The following is a 12,774-nucleotide window of genomic DNA, read 5'->3' as shown; positions in this document are numbered from 1 at the left end:
CCGGTGCTCCGCTCAGCTCTCCCCCCGGAGCTCTGCTCAGCTCTCCCCCCGGTGCTCTGCTCACCTCCCCCCTGGTGTTCCGCTCACCTCCCCCCGGTGCTCCGCTCACCTCCCCCCCGGTGCTCCGCTCAGCTCTCCCCCCGGAGCTCCGCTCAGCTCTCCCCCCCGGAGCTCCGCTCACCTTCCCCCCGGTGCTCCCCTCACCTCCCCCCCGGTGCTCCGACAGGCAGTGGACACGCGGCACCTAAGATGGCGGCGCCCGGAAGGACCCCCTTCCTCCCTCGCGGAGTAAGATGGCGGCGGACGGAAGGAGAGGTGACGTGTGTGTGTGTGTGTGTGTCACTGTGTGTGTGTCACTGTGTGTGTGTGTGTGTGTGTGACACTCTGTGTGTGGGGGGGACACTGTGTGTGTGTGACACTGTGTGTGTGTGGGACACTGTGTGTGTGTGTGTTACACTGTGTGTGTGTGTGTGTGTTACACTGTGTGTGTGTGTCACTGTGTGTGTGTCAGACACTCTAGGGTGGGGACCGGAGCTACGCATGGGGGGGAGGGGGGGAGCAGGAGCGGAGAGAGAGGGGGGAGCGGAGAAACATACATGGGGAGTGGAGAGGAGGGACACGGAAATTGTAAGCAACCCACCCCCCTCCTTTCCACTGTCCCCCCCTCCTGTCCACTGCCCCCCCCCTCCTGTCCACTGTCCCTCCCCCCTCCCCTCCTCCTGTCCCTCCCCCCTCCCCTCCTCCTGTTCCTCCCCCCCCTCCCCTCCTCCTGTCCACTGTCCCTCCCCCCCTCCCCTCCTCCCGTCCACTGTCCCACCTCCCCCCTCTCCCGGGCAACGCCGGGTCTCTCAGCTAGTTTATTATAAAATACTTATTTTAGTAATGGTCTTGACCTTTATTATATAGCCTGGTTACCCCCTCCTGTCACACTAAGTTCATTACCTCTGAGGCAATCTTCCAGCACTACCTTTTGTGCTGTTACTTTTACAGAACAGTATTATGCTATGTTTTGTCTTCTTTTTCTCTCATTACATGCACTGGGATTTCACCTGCATTAAATATCGTTTGGAGTGACCAGGACATTTGCCATCAATTAACTCTCAACGGTTGTATATATTACATCTGTATGGTACTAGTTATACCATACCAAGACTTTATTATCAGGCGCCGTTTATATCCTTTTTGATTTTGCACAGTTTATTATCTGACATAGGTAGTCAGTCATATTCTTCGGCAGCCGCCAATCAACAATATTATTGTGATTATTTGGGTCCACACATTATTTGTACATAATTCTTTTGTTAGCACTATACTAACCCCCCCACCCTTTCCTCTATATAATAAACAGGGGACAATTAGTGCTAAGGGAAATATTAGGAAAAACCAAGAAAAGTTGCAAGGAACTACAGTGCTACATGCAACAGCAATAAAAGCAAAGGGACAAAATAATAAACAGGGGGAAAAATTAGTGTAAAGGGAATCCAAGAAAAAACCAAGAAGATACCTTAATACCTGTAGAACTAGGTTAACAAAACACAAAACCTCAGCAAGGTATTTTTGGGAACCCCTGAGCCCCCACAAAATATATATATGTATATGTGTCAAAAAGGAGTGCTATTGAGCGTGACATATGTATACAACAGACGACAGAGAAGCCCAATGCTACATCCAACATGACAGAAATACACAGTAAAATACTAATATATTCTCTTGAAAAAGGGTCATTTAGTTTAACCCTTTGGCCAAAGCATTGTAAGCTTGCGAGCCACGACAAGGCAGACACCCATTCGCAAGTCCTAACAATACCAGATAAAATACTAATATACCTCTATTAGCAGTGGTTGACAAATCACCAAAAAATCTACTCGCCGCACAAAAAAATCTACTCGCCACCTAGTACCAAACGTGTGCTGCTTGGGCCAATATTTACTCGCCCGGGGGTCAAATCCACTCGCCCGGGGCGAGCAAATGTATAGGTTTGTCGAACACTGTCTATTAGGATTAAAATTCTCATTTACCTCTATTAGGAGGGAGAAAGACCACAGTGGGTCTATATCCAGTAGAATGTAAGGACCCACTAACTTGGGAAGTGGGGAGGGGTGGGCTTTAAACCGGTGCCCCAGCTGCTGGAGGTTAGTGGCTCCTCCTTCCCAGGTTTTAAGCCCGCCCCTCCCCACTTCCCAAGATTCTACTGGATATAGATCCAATGTGGTCTTTCTCCCTCCTAATAGAGGTATATTAGTATTTTATCTGGTAGTGTTAGGACTTGCGAACAGGTGTCTGCCTTGTCGTGGCTCGCAAGCTTACAGTGCTTTGGCCAAAGGGTTAAACTAAATGACCCTTTTTCAAGAGAATATATAAGTATTTTACTGTGTATTTCTGTCATTTTGGATGTAGCATTGGGCTTCTCTGTCGTCTGTTGTATACCTGTAGAACTAGGAACTACTGTAGAGTGAAGAGAAACAGAAAAAGAAGCAGCGCTACGGAGCAAAGAATAACCCGACTCCTGACTTGAAAAAGAATGTTTGACAAGCAAAGACCAAACAGGATGGGTGGGGTTTTATAGTCAAACTAGGATAGCATCTGGCTTCATGGACTGTTCTGGTTCTTACCAGTTCTAGGCCTGAACCAGATTCCTCTGTGCACCCCTACAGGTCTACCAGTAGTACTGTGGGGGGGAATCATGACAGTACTCCCTCTCTTAGGCCTCCCTCTACTGCCAGGTTTTTGCCGGAAACCTGCCCTATCCACAAAACAAAATTATCCCCCCCCCCTATACTTGGAATCAAGATTGCCTCATACTCCTGACTAGAGTCTAAGACCTCAGGCACCGGGGGAGGGGGATATCCTTTGTGCTCTGCTTAACCTGAAATATTTCACCGCTGATAGCTTTGTCATCAGCTCCTAGTTCATGAGCCTTCTTAAAATCCTCTAGTGCCTGTTCATAATCTTTCAATCCTAGCCAGCCTTGAGCCCATCTGTAAAGTGTTTTGATGCTAGATGGATCACTTTCAAGAGCTCATGACAGCTTTCAATTGCTGGTCTCCAGTCCGATAGCTTCATCTTACAAGCAACATTGTTTAAGTTATAGTCCACAGCTATAGGATTTAACTTCGATATATTGTCATCTCCCGTGAAAGCTTTGCAGCTTTCTACTTATCTTAGAATCTTATTGTACTTCTTTGTTGCCATCTCCCATGTCTGAGATTTGAAATTATTTACTTTGTTCTTAACATCTATAGCTATAGCAATGATTTTACCAACATCATCTATTTCTACATCAGAGTCCACTGGGAAGTCAGCTTAAGTGTCACCAGAACAATCCAAGGGGGATATTACGCACTCCTCCAGGTCATTCAATTCCCCCCACTCTGCTATCACACACAGCTTTATAAGCTTCTCTTCCTTCACTTTAATATTTTCCTCTTTGTTGTCAGAGCTGTCTGAGCTGAAACGGTTGATCACTATCATAAAAATCACTATTTTCATCCTCTTCCTCTGCATCAATTTCATCTTCATATAAATCAAAAAGTCCCGAAGAACCAAGCTTCCTGAGATACTTCCCTTCCATGTCTGCTCTCTTTGGACTCTTGCCCTTCAATGTCACTGATGCGCCTTTTTTCCTTCTGTATATAAATTCTGCTGCATGGGCAAACCAGGAGCACATGCACGGCGAGCCGACAAGATGGCCGCTTAAGTGAAGAGCTCCGTAAGTCCCTGGCGCTATTACAAGCAAAAATCCACAATGCACTTCTTGGACCAGCACCAAATAGCCGACATAAGCTGCAGACCACCCGGGGAGATGAAAACATGACCGGAGAAGAAGCAGGCAATGCTAGAAGCATCACAATTCTTCCTAAGAAGTACACAGCAGAGGCACACATGATTCCAAGATGGCGGCGGAATGAGACCACACTCAGAGGCTGAAGCTGAAGCAGGAGCAGCAGGAGGAATTGATGACAGTGCCAGACCCACTACCAAAGGTAATCTAGATAACCTATTAAAAAGTATGGTACAGAAAATGCAAATAGAAATGACCAAGGTAGTACCTGGACTAAGTCGTGATTTGCATGGACTGGGAGAAAGAACTGACTGTTTGGAAGAAGTAGCAGACCTACTGATCTCAGCCCAAAATGTCACCGACCATGAACTGGTAGCTTTAAAAGTTCAAGTAAACACCTTGACGGAAGCGCTGGAAGATTCAGAAAAACGCACCAGACGAAACAATCTGAGATTAAGGAATTTCCCAGAGACTATGCTGCCAGAGGCACTAGAAGAATTTGTGACAAGATTTTTCCAGCGCATGTTTCTGGATATTATAGAAGATAAATTACTAATAGACAGGATGCACAGGGCTTTGGGACCAAAACAATCTAACCCTAATAAGATGAGAGATGTCATACTGCGGGCTCATTACTATACAGTAAAATAAGCTAGCGTGCAAGCCTCCAGGTCAAAAGCATGGCTAGAATTTGAAGGCCACCAGATCCAGATATTTAGTGATTTAGTGATTTAGTGTTTGCACACAGAAGAACTAAGCCTCCGCTTATGGGAGCCTGGGGTGAGCTCACTCTCTCCGTTCGGTGCAGCGCTTCCACCTATGAGGGATCCCAGCGTGGGCGGGATGATTCCTCATAGGACTCAATATTCTCTGTAATAACAATAGCACACTATAATTAAAACTGGGCATTACTATAATGGCATAGAACCACACTCAAATATACATCAGCAATAGTACAATACAGTTGTACAATACCCAACACCCCTGTGTGTTTCCCCCAAAGTACTGAGGGTGACCATGCCACCTAAAAACACAGTGTCCAAAAGAACGATCCCACACCCAAATATGAGGTAGCACTACCCCCCTGTTAAGTGTCGATGCACGGTTGGTACCTTCCTGATCAACGCCCGACCAGGGAATACTTGAGAAGCAATGTTGCATCAGGTCCCATGCAGTTGGGCCTCCAACATAAATCCCCTCACTCAGCATCCTGGATGATGTCGGTCCTGTAGACCAGTACATGTGATGGAGTCTCCAACCGAAGGAACACCATGCTGTCTGGTGTCCTGCTCCACTGCAGCCTAACACTACATGGGTAACACTGAACTAGGGCTAACCCTACAACACCCCCTATAGTGCAGGGGAAGCTAACTGTGGCCTGTAGGGATGTCTGGCCTAGCCCAGGGTCTTACTAGCTCCCTGGACACTACCTTTTCCCATGCTGCCTCCGTCCGTACTGAATATCCCTCTGGGTCCCACAGAGGATATTCCAATCTCCAAAATGGCTGCTCGCACCTTTTTCTGCAAGGCATTCTGGACTTGTAGTCTATAGTGTCTTCTTTGTCCCTTCCAAGATGCCCACCACTCCAGGCACAACTACACATGCGCAGCAGCCCGAACGACCCCCGACACCTCTTCCCGCTTATGTGGAGCCTCACTGCCCTGTCAAACAGTGGAGCAGCTCCTCCCTCACCAGAGGTAAGGAGGGGCACTGCTACATAGGTATAAGTGGGGATTCCATTCAAGCTAGTAATTTGGCATAATGGATCAACATTAGTGGTGAAGAAGCCAGAGGAGGGAGAAAGAGCGCTGATTAAATTGGGACTAATACAAAGAAATAAATCACCATCACCCCGCTAACTGGTTCGCCTAACAGACTTGAACGTGCACCCATCTGGACGCAGACGAAGTCACAGAGAGGAAGCAAATACAAAGATCAAAAAGATCAAGCAAGAATTAAAAAATCATCTGGTGAATGAACACCGTACCATGAGCAAAGGTTTGGTCAAACGGACGGCCTTTTCACCACTCTCACCCGGGAGTTGAGGGAGGCTCATTGGCCTTCATGTGGAGCGACCTCGGAGCTGGCTGCCAACTGCGGCTCACTCCAATACCCTGTTCCAGGAAGGAAAAGGACTTGGGAGCTCTAGAAGCCCCTTAAAAGTTACTTTTGGTTGTTTTTGATTGTATGTTTGGGGTCCCATCCTGTTCCCCCTTTTGTTCCTTTTTTTCTATAGAAAAGGGAACCTCTGCCCTCAGAGGTATACCCTCACCCTTCTGAATCCCTTGGGGGCTAGATTGCTGTTCTTTAATCTCTGGAATACCCACCGTTGCAGTTTAATTTAGGTTAGTAACTTTATGTCTTTGTTGTTATATACAGTATGTTTTGTTCTTTTGTTCTCTGTTCTTCCCCTCCGTCCCTGAGTTTAAGGCAAGAGATAGGCTGTAAACACAACTGAATACAATTCCAGCTTACATACAAAGCAACAAAAATCTAGGAAACATGGTATGGCTTTGATATGCTAAAATTAGGTACCCTGAATGTCAAAGGGCTAAATAATCAAGAAAAAGAAAACAAGCTTTACAGGATATTAATAAGCAAATGTTGGATATTGTTTTTGTAGAGGAGACTCATTTCAGGAAACAAGATCAGGCCAGATTTTTCAACCAATTCTTCTGTGTTCTTCGTATCAGCACATGTTAAGAAAAGAGAACTAGCGATATTGGTGAGAAGGTCGGTACCATTTGCCCTGGAGGAAAGTGACTCAGACAAAGAAGGTCGGTTCTTGATCCTCAAGGGCAAACTCGGAAACACAACTATCACCTTAGCTAACATTTGCGCTCCAAATGAGAATCAGGCACATTTTTATGAGACGGTTTTTCCTACAGTAGATTACCCAAATTTCCTGAAGGAAAAATAATTATGGCAGGAGATTTCAATTCTGTATTTGAGATAAATCAGATCCCCCCAAAAAACTCTGAGCATCCAAGACTCAAAAGATACAGATTTAGCAAGATGCATACAAGACATACAGTAGCACTATGGGACAATTGGAGATAACTGCACCCTAAAGAGAGAGACTATACTGTACACTTCATTCAGCACCACATGTAGTATTGTCAAGACTCGATTATTTTTTTTAATTGAATTTTCACTAATCCCAGCAGTAAAAAATCCAAAGATCGATGCAATTACCTCGTCCGACCATGCACTGGTTTCTTGTACATTTAAAGATATTAACCCTAATATGTTAAGACCTATGTGGAAGCTAAATGATTCACTTCTGAGAGATCTCACTGTGGTTGACGAGATAAACACACACCTAATAGAATTTTTTTCTATTAATGACACACCCGATATGGCTCTCAATGATCTGGCATGCACAAAAAGCATGTACTATGGGAAAGTTTATTGCTATCGCCTCACTGAAGAAAAAGCAAAGGGAATATAAAATTACAAAATGTTCAACAGAACTGGCAGAAGTTGATGCCACATATAAAAAAAAACCCACAGACTCAAATTATTAAAAAAAAAAATGCTTACAATTAGGGGAGATTTGAGAATTTTGCAAGTTAATAAAGCAGAAAAAGCCCTAAAATGGGCCAAACAAGTGTTTTACCAAAAAAGTAATAGGGTGGATAGACTATTGGCACAGAAATTAAGAAAAGTACAAATTTGTACAACTATTAAATCAATCAAAATGAGAGATAGAGATATCAGATTTGATCCAAAGATAGTCGAAGAAGAATTTATAGCATATTATTCTTTGATTTACAAAATAAACACAAACAAATTCCAGATGTATTTAAACGACAATTAGAAACATATCTAGATTCCTCTCAGTTACCATTCCTGAATGAGGACAGAGTCCTGCTAAATGCAGAAATTTCACAAGATGAAATACGGCAGTGATCAGAGAACTTAACAATGAAACATCTCCTGGTCCAGATGGACTCTCAAACAGCTATTATAATACATTTAAAACACAGTTAGCACAATTTCTAAAGAAACTTTTTAACTCTTTTTTGAAAGGTAAAGAAATACCCCCCTCAATGCTAAGAGCACAAATTTCTGTGATCCAAAAACTTGGCAGAGATCATAACTATTGTAGTAATTATCAACCCATTTCATTAATCATTACTGATATTAAAATTTACAGTAAAATTATTGCAACAAGGCTAAATAAACTGCTCCCTAGAATAATTAACCCATACCAGGTGGGATTTATTTTGGGGAGACAAGCAACTTATAATATTTGAAGAGTGATAAACCTCACCCATTTAGCAAATGTAACAAAAACACCCACACTGTTAATTTCACTTGATGCTGAAAAAGCGTTTGACAGTGTAGACTGGTCATATATGTTTATAACTTTAGAGAAATTTGGTATCAAAGGAAATATATTATATGGCATTAAGGCCCTTTATAATCAACCAAGGTCCACGCTTAAAATGGCTGGAATCAACTCTGGAGTGTTCAATATAAATAATGGGACCAGGCATGGTTGCCCATTATCCCCCTGCTATTTGCGCTGTCTGGAGCTGTTAGCAAACAAAATTCAGATTAATAAAGATATTAAAGGCTTGGTAAAATAGTCCAAAGAATATAAAATAGCTATCTTTGCAGCTGATATCTTACTAACACTCACCAGACCACTGACATCTCTGCCTAATCTATTTGACGAGATTTCGACATTCAATTTTTTTCTCAAATTATAAAATAAATAACCACAAAATCAGAAGCGCTAGCATTGAGAGTGGAGACAGAGATGCTAAAACTACTGAAACAAAATTTTAATTTCAGATGGAAAGAAGATAGTATCAAATATCTGGGGGAATGTTTGACCCCTTGATATTCAAAGCTCTACAAAACTATCTACCCAGAATTGTTTTGATCAATTAAGAGAGATGTGGAAGAGTGGAATTAATACTGCATTTCGTGGATTGGTAGAATAATATCACTAAAGATTAATTCCTTCCTAAAATACTTTATCTATTTCATAGCCTTCCAATTAATGTCCCAACCAAAGCTATGAGTGATATGCAAAGCGGAATGTATACATTTATCTGGGGAAAGAAAAAGCCAAGAGTAAAAAGAAGTGTACTTAGTGCACTAAAAACAGATGATGGTCTGGCCTTGCTATCACTAAACAAATATTATGCCGCAGCACAATTAAGTCATTAAGCGGCATGGCATAGACCCACGCAGGCGATTAAATGGCTGGAGATAGAAGCAAATGAGATACCTGTGCAGAATATAGATTCAATATTGTGGATCCCCCCCAAAAAATAGACCTAAAGATGTGTATAACCACACAGTTATTACATTCACTCTAAATGTTTGGGATAAATGGGAGAAAAAAAAGAGGTTTAACCTTCGCTCATGACTCCATTATGGAGGAATGAAGATTTCCCCCCAGGATTTATACCGGGAAGGAATAATATCTGGATCGCAAGAGGTATAATAAGGATTAAAGACACTATATATTATTTATTTATAAAATATTTTACCAGGAAGTAATACATTGAGAGTTACCTCTCGTTTTCAAGTATGTCCTGGGCACAGAGTAAAACAAATAGTACATGGTTACAAGTACAGTTACATAAATGAACAAGGTATACATTATATACAAGACATTGCGTGCACAGTTAAAGAAAATATATATTATGAGCGTATGAAACAGTTACAGACCAGATTAAAGTGTGAGAGAGCCTTAGATTTGAAAGAACTTAAGCTGGTGGTGGATATGAGAGTCTCTGGTAGGTTGTTCCAGTTTTGGGGTGCACGGAAGGAGAAGGAGGAACGGCCGGATACTTTGTTGAGCCTTGGGACCATGAATAGTGTTTTGGAGTCTGATAATATTCCATCTTCAGAATATTTCAAATACACACAAATTAGACATTTTATTATCTCAAAAATCTTTCCACAAGGCAATAAACATCCAACTGTATTTGAAGAGATGTACACAATACAAACATATCAGAAAGGGATGATTTCAAATATTTACTCTGTTCTGAGTTCTATAGATAAGTAAGAAAAGCACTCGTATATGACTCTGTGGGGAAGGATATAGGACATTTCTTGGGATGACTGGGCAGATATCTGGGAGGTTGCAGCTGTCTGTTTGCACTATAATTAAGGAAAACAGGTACAAGATTATGATGAGATGGTATTTAACACCGGACAGATTAACACATATTTATAAAGGAGCAACTACTCTGTGCTGGAGAGATTGTGGATGTAGAGGTACATTATATCATAGTTTCTGGACATGCTCAAAGGCTGTCCCTTTCTGGAGAAAAATTAAGAGAGAGATCACCGGGGCACGTGATGCTGTTGTACCAATGGATACTGTAATAATGATTTTGAGGAAACCTGTACCAAATGTATCATATGCTACGAACAACTTAATTGCACATCTTCTGACAGGAGCAAGGTACAATACCATCCTATCAGATCTTTCAGGGAAACATTTCGCATTTTCTATAAATGGAACAACTCACGGCATTTATTAACAACTCTACAGAAAGATTTGAAAACGTCTGGAATCGTTGGATAAGGGCCTTTCCAGAACATATATCGATGATACAAGATATACAAATCTAAACAAATGTATGCAGGAAACTTACTAGGATTACTACCACTAGTGTCTCTTACTGCTCCCTTCCCCCATATTTAGTTATTAGTACTGTTACATATTATTTTTACTGTTTATATTATTATTATTATTATTATTATTTCTGTATTGTATTGTTGATATAATTATGTTGGTTTTATATTCCCCCTTCCACATTTTCCTTTTTTTGTTCTGTACTCACCCCCCACCATGAATGTAACTGAAAAACAAATAAAAATTGTTTTGATGAAAAAAAAAATCCTGTTACAAGGGATATCCGTGCGTGTTTTACATCAACCTAGCAATCTAAGGAGCAATGACGGGGCAGGGATTCAGCTTTCATTTGAATGATAATTTCTTTAACATTTTGATTTATCTCTGGTAATGAGTCATCGACGGCACTTATATGGTGAATATCCAAAATTCCAGATTAAAGATAGACAGCATGATTCATAAATTGTTTCTCTGTGCTTTTGCAAAACACGGGTCTTTGCAAAACATGCATGACATCTTCACGGAACGTGCCTCCCAGTCAATAGATCATGTTCCTTTAACCAGGAGAGGCCATAGTGTAGATCATAAAAACGCAAGTTTTATATATAAAAACACATAGGACATGTACTCACATTGTGTACATACAACACGATCACATAAGATTTTACTTGAGGCAGTAGTCCCTGTCTTGCATGACCCTGACTGCGAGTGGAAGCCTGCATGAACCATCTCCCACTTCAATACCAGTATATGCTGTTACAACACCTACCTGTTACTGCGAGTAGAAGTCTCCATGAACCACCTCTTGTTTCAACATCATTATTTGCTGTTTTAATACCTACTTGTTGTAAGTAGGCATTGTATTAGAGCCAAGATCTGTCATAGATCCATATTCTGTGTTTACTTGCTGCACCATTATTCCCTTTATTTTATTTTTTGGGTGTTCCTGATACCAATGCTCCCTTCCTACCCTGGACCCATACTACTTGCAAGGGAATCAGTACATATTCCCTGTGAAGGTTGAGAATTTTTTTAGTTACACCCTATAATTCACATTTATATATTCATTTGCACTAGCACTGTTGTTTAGCGCCGTTCCAAGTCACTGGGTTTCTAGAATCTATATTCACCTACTCAATCTGAACCTCTCCGCATCTAGTGGAAATCACAGTGACAAACTCTAAGTATATTATTGCAATACAAAGAAGGCATAGTAAAGTTTGAGAAGCTTCACCCTTCATTTTCTGTCTCTGGGATTATTTATCCTCTAAATAAAAATTATAAAATGATGTGCTCTTAAAAATAACCTTTATAGAAGCTTCTTAATCTATTGAGCTTTCACAAAAGCTAATATTTCCCCCAAAGGGAACAGCCAACTTGATCTACATATTCATGGAACCAGATGTTTTAGGGGAAAGCGATTGCATAAAACATGGGCTTTAACGGATGTATAATTTCTTTTAGGAGACAAATTTTGCTGCATCTTTAGTTATCAAAGCAATTCTGCATCATACATTTATAAATATACCCTAAGGTATATTTTGTATTTCATTTCAGAATTTGATTGCATTAAGATGAAAGCATAAACATTTTAATGTATAGATAACTATATTCTATTAAGGGTAGTTTAATACAATTTCAGGAAACCCAGATGAAGAGAGAGTGTGAGTCTCTGTATAATAAAATTAGATAATGCACTGAAACTAATTGGGTCACCTTTGCTGGAGCATAAAAAAGCTTACAGTAACATATTATTTCATTACCGTACAAAGAGAGACTGATGAACATATTAACTGCTATTTATTCACACAGCTGTATGATTTATCGTTAAATATATATATATGTAGTACAAAAAAATACAAAAGGCGCAAATCAGAAAAACAGGTGCATGGATATACAACACCTGAAGGATAAATACGTGAACAAGTCCTATATTCGAATTCCACAACGAGATATACCTATAGATGAAAAAGATACCAATATGGTGAAGTACGTTTATGAATAAAATGATTGCGCAAGCAACAGAGGCTTCTTACAGTGTACTGTTGCGGCACACTTTATTCTAACAAATCACCGGTTTGTCCCTGGCTTGTTCCTGGAATGCGACGCTGTTCACCCGGAGCATGCCGCGTTCCCAGCCAGGGGTCATGCACGGCTGACGCGCGGTTGATGTGTTAATTGATAATGGTTCAGGATTTACTAGGCTGCAATGCTTCGCGTGTCCGCCAGATGGCATAAATTCATGAATTGTAATGCAGTATATATATATATATATATATATATATATATATATATATATATATATATATATAAACTGCATAACAACAACCCCTATAACCCCTAACATACAGTACTGTATATGCACATCAATGAAACTATAGG

At 41.1% G+C, this 12,774-nt stretch overlaps 1 protein-coding gene and 1 pseudogene across 2 annotated transcripts in view; one reads left to right on the top strand and one right to left on the bottom strand.

Moving 5' to 3' along the window:
• Window positions 1-12,774, top strand: part of GRIN2A (glutamate ionotropic receptor NMDA type subunit 2A) — a 1,360,048-nt gene that overhangs the window by 46,167 nt on the left and 1,301,107 nt on the right. The window lies entirely within an intron of this gene.
• On the bottom strand, window positions 2,816-3,513 carry LOC142463642 (peptidyl-prolyl cis-trans isomerase D pseudogene; annotated as a pseudogene).

Source organism: Ascaphus truei, chromosome 11, assembly GCF_040206685.1.
Source record: "Ascaphus truei isolate aAscTru1 chromosome 11, aAscTru1.hap1, whole genome shotgun sequence".
Classification (NCBI taxonomy): Eukaryota; Metazoa; Chordata; class Amphibia; order Anura; family Ascaphidae; genus Ascaphus; species Ascaphus truei.
The sequence above is the reverse complement of the archived record's forward strand: the minus strand, read 5'-3'. Positions and strand labels throughout refer to the sequence as shown.